Genomic DNA, 4,936 nt, shown 5'->3' with positions numbered 1-4,936 from the left:
TCACCGCTGCCAACATTGCTCTGCTTTACATATACAGGGCTATTACAAATGATTGAAGCGATTTCATAAATTCACTGTAGCTCCATTCATTGACATATGGTCACGACACACTACAGATACGTAGAAAAACTCATAAAAGTTTTGTTCGGCTGAAGCCGCACTTCAGGTTTCTGCCGCCAGAGCGCTCTAGAGCGCAGTGAGACAAAATGGCGACAGGAGCCGAGAAAGCGTATGTCGTGCTTGAAATGCACTCACATCAGACAGTCATAACAGTGCAACGACACTTCAGGACGAAGTTCAACAAAGATCCACCAACTGCTAACTCCATTCGGCGATGGTATGCGCAGTTTAAAGCTTCTGGATGCCTCTGTAGGGGGAAATCAACGGGTCGACCTGCAGTGAGCGAAGAAACGGTTAAACGCGTGCGGGCAAGTTTCACGCGTAGCCCGCGGAAGTCGACGAATAAATCAAGCAGGGAGATAAACGTATCACAGTCGACGGTTTGGAAAATCTTACAGAAAAGGCTAAAGCAGAAGCCTTGCCGCTGACAATTGCTACAAGCCCTGACACCCGATGACAAAGTCAAACGCTTTGAATTTCCGGCGCGGTTGCAACAGCTCATGGAAGGGGATGCGTTCAATGCGAAACTTGTTTTCAGTGATGAAGCAACATTTTTTCTTAATGGTGAAGTGAACAGACACAATGTGCGAACCTGGGCGGTAGAGAATCCTCACGCATTCGTGCAGCAAATTCGCAATACACCAAAAGTTAACGTGTTTTGTGCAATCTCAAGGGTTTAAAGTTTACGGCCCCTTTTTCTTCTGCGAAAAAAACGTTACAGGACACGTGTATCTGGACATGCTGGAAAATTGGCTCATGCCACAACTGGAGACCGACAGCGCCGACTTCATCTTTCAACAGGATGGTGCTCCACCGCACTTCCATCATGATGTTCGGCATTTCTTAAACAGGAGATTGGAAAACCGATGGATCGGTCGTGGTGGAGATCATGATCAGCAATTCATGTCATGGCCTCCACGCTCTCCCGATTTAACCCCATGCGATTTCTTTCTGTGGGGTTATGTGAAAGATTCAGTGTTTAAACCTCCTCTACCAAGAAACGTGCCAGAACTGCGAGCTCGCATCAACGATGCTTTCGAACTCATTGATGGGGACATGCTGCGCCGAGTGTGGGAGGAACTTGATTATCGGCTTGATGTCTGCCGATTCACTAAAGGGGCACATATCGAACATTTGTGAATGCGTAAAAAAACTTTTTGAGTTTTTGTATGTGTGTGCAAAGCATTGTGAAAATATCTCAAATAATAAAGTTATTGTAGAGCTGTGAAATCGCTTCAATCATTTGTAATAACCCTGTAAGTTAAGGCGCATCACACGTTCAATAATATTGTCAGTTCGGCAGTATATTACCAGCCGGAGGGCGCGACTGACATATTGTCAATAACAGAAATAATGAGCAACAGCATTGATGGTCACAAAAATATTCTCAATAGAGTCTATACAATCTGATCGTGTAAGGTCGAGCATTGACGGTTGACGATATTCACCTTTCAGATGTCGCCAGAGCTTCACGAACTTCGCCACACAGCGTTACCAAAAATGGCTCTGAGCACTATGGGACTTAACTTCTGAGGTCATCAGTCCCCTAGAACTTAGAACTACTTAAACCTAACTAACCTAAGGACATCACACACTTCCATGCCCGAGGCAGGATTCGAAACTGCGATCGTAGTGGTCGCGCGGTTCCAGACTGTAGCGCCTAGAACCGCTCGGCCACTCTGGCCGGCCACAGCGTTACTGTGCACTGTGTATGTCTCCAGTTTGTCTTTGAGCATAACATCTCTCAGATTCAATTTTTCAACTAGTTCCCTAACACAAAACAGTGTAATAGAACTATCCACTAGTAGTCGTATTTTAACCCTTAACGCTGGTCGTTCGAGGTTTCACTATGGCATTGCCTTATTTATTAATTTGTAGGCATAGTAGAACTCGCGATATATATGCAATCATTGCGAAATACAGGCAGCCCCCGGCGTATTACCACGAAACGTAAAACAAACTTTAAATATCCGAATATATATTATTGCAGGACGGATATAACTCCTTCACAGGTTTCAGAAACATTTTTGCTAATTCTTTTTTTTTTGTTGTGATACTACAAAAGTAAACTTCAAGCATTCGAACGACCGGCCTGTCGCCAGAAATCTTATTTACACCTAATCTCTCGCCGACTGCTATCGCGTGTTCCGTTAACGATTTGTGCTTCTCTTTTATGTCGTATAAACATTAATAATTCGTCGTAAGATGCAGGATTCGCAAGAAAATAGTTTATGATTTCTTTTGTCTCCGTGGTTCTGAGTCTAGTCAGGAAATTAGCAAGTCGCTTCTTTTTTCAGCCAGTCTTCTTATTTCCTCTTTTTCTTCGTTTCGTGTTGCTTAGCAGCTATAGCTGAAATAATTGCAGCACACGATTTCTTTGGGAATCCGGGGCCCAGACCCAAAATTAAACAATTTTATTTCAATTTACATGAAGCACACATCCGGTAACCTGAGGATCTTTATTAAAGTAATACAATTACTGCACTGTGGCGCCTCCAAAACCAAAATATTATAAATGTGCCGATCAAGAACAATACAAGGAATTATTTAAATTCGTAAAAATTATTTTAAAACACCAGCAATGCTAGATCATCCAGAGTCTCCAGTAAGCGCAAAATCTAATCAGAAACTCCTATTTACATTCGGCATCGTGAGCCAGAGGCCGTCCCCACCTTGGGTGGAATACAATTAGGCTTTAGAGCTGTGAAACAGAAAGGTAACAACATTGACATACATAAAACAGCATCATAAATAAATGCATACAATCTAAAATAAGGGATCAGTTCTGCCCCCTTTTCATTTACTATTTAAGAAGGTAAATGTATCTATCAAATAATCCGAGCCGTCGGACAAAGGTTCAAATGGTTCAAATGGCTCTGAGCACTATGGGACTCAACATCTTAGGTTATCAGTCCCCTTGAACTTAGAACTACTTAAACCTAACTAACCTAAGGACATCACACACATCCATGCCCTAGGCAGGATTCGAAACTGCGACCGTAGCGGTCAGACAAAGGATTACGAGCTTAATGTACGGCGCTGTCCAGACATTGAGTATTTACAGTTACCGCAAGCAACCAAAACACACTGAAGCTAGTACTGGCACTCATTTTTTGAAATTTTAAACAAGGGACGCTTAAATAATGAGGCAGCAAGCACTTTCAGTATCGAATCTCAGCATTAAGTTTATTCACTTAATGCCCCCCGTTAAGGTGAAATATACTAGCTCATCATTAATATCCGTTATAGACGAAGCTGATAAATGCCACAGAGCCTCGGAGAAGGTAAACCTCAGCAAAGTACCCCACCACATCGAATATTCGACATCGGCCATGGAGATAGTCGAAGGAAGCGACGACTTTACACGCGGTCACTCACCACATAGGCACCTCGAAACAGTAAATGCTGCCACCTAGAGAAATCGACACCCTCCACTGTCCTGGGTCATCTTTACGAGTTTTCACTGCTAGGAGACTGTCGTCCCTCTGGACAGCCCGAGCCCATCATTCCTTTTCGCCTTGCGCGGCATCTTATCAGCGACTGTCAGCAAAAGCACCCTCTCGTGGAGCGCCAAAGTTCAAGCACCGACACCAGCTTATCCGTTACATATCGATATAAACTTATTACCTTGAAGCCTGTGATCCAACACTAAAGCTTATTTTATACCCGTAAGGTACGTTTCAGGAAATGAATTCCTTATCAAAACTTTTTCTGTAGTACTGAATCTCCTCTACAGCCCCTAAAAGCAGGAATTGTGAAACACCCAGTATAAATGGCCGTCCGTCATCCGTTAGCCTAGTCACATATCCTGCTCTCACCCCAATACCATTTTCTTATTGTCACAATTACGTCTTCTTCTACAGTCTGTTCTCTGATCCGTAGTTTGTTTTCCTATCTCTGTTACTAATTTCCACAATGCTTACCTCGACTAAAAACTAAACTAAACTCCTCCCTAACAGGCCGTGAAAGCCTAAAGGTACCGACCGGCCGCCGTCACATTCTCAGCCCATAGGCGTCACTGCCTGCGGATGTGGAAGGGCATGTGCTCGGCACACCGCTCTCCCGGCTGTATGTCAGTTTCCGAGACCGGAACCGCTGCTTCTCAATCAAGTAGCTCCTCAGTTTGCCTCACAAGGGCTGAGTGCACCCCGCTTGCCAACAGCGCTCGGCAGACCGGATGGTCACCCATCCAAGTGCTAGCCAGCCCGACAGCGCTTAACTTCGGTGATCTGACGGGAACCGGTGTTACCACTGCGGCAAGGCCGTTGGCTGCTTATCTCCACCGCCCATTGAAAACCCATAGTTTGTGACGGTATCGGCCTTTAATCTATGTTTCACTGTTATGTGTTAAAACTGATAGTGCGTATTGATAGCAAACTATCCCTTCTGAAAGCATCAGTAACTCACTTTAGAAAATTCTTTACAAGAAACCACACATATTCTAAGCTAGTGCGCACTGATAGCAAACTATCCGTTCCAAAAACATCAATAACTCACTTTAGAAAATTCTTTCCAAGAAACCGCACATATTCTAAACTATTTCTATCGTTATGTTTATATTTTTCCTTTCCATCGAGTTATCGTCTTCAGTTTTCTTAATTGCAAAAAAACAGGTATTCTAGTGCTAGGTTGCAAAAGTTTTTAGGCTCTCGCATTCGCTCCAATAAAAGTGCCACTTACATATACATTTTCTGGTTTTGATGAATGATGTATTACTGAACGGTAGCTCTCGTTCATTACACATCCACGCTGTTGCCGCTCTCTAAAATAAAACAAACTAATTGTGCTAGGGTGAACTAGAGGTAGGCTTGGTAAT

The 4,936-nt window shown here is 43.5% G+C and overlaps 1 pseudogene; it reads right to left on the bottom strand.

Moving 5' to 3' along the window:
* Positions 1–4,273: 4,273 nt before the first annotated feature.
* LOC126177362 (5S ribosomal RNA) lies at positions 4,274–4,390 on the bottom strand (annotated as a pseudogene).
* Positions 4,391–4,936: the final 546 nt, after the last annotated feature.

The sequence above is a fragment of the Schistocerca cancellata genome, chromosome 3 (genome assembly GCF_023864275.1).
Source record: "Schistocerca cancellata isolate TAMUIC-IGC-003103 chromosome 3, iqSchCanc2.1, whole genome shotgun sequence".
Taxonomy (NCBI): Eukaryota; Metazoa; Arthropoda; class Insecta; order Orthoptera; family Acrididae; genus Schistocerca; species Schistocerca cancellata.
Note: the sequence above shows the minus strand (reverse complement) of the source record. Positions and strands in the feature narration are given on the sequence as shown.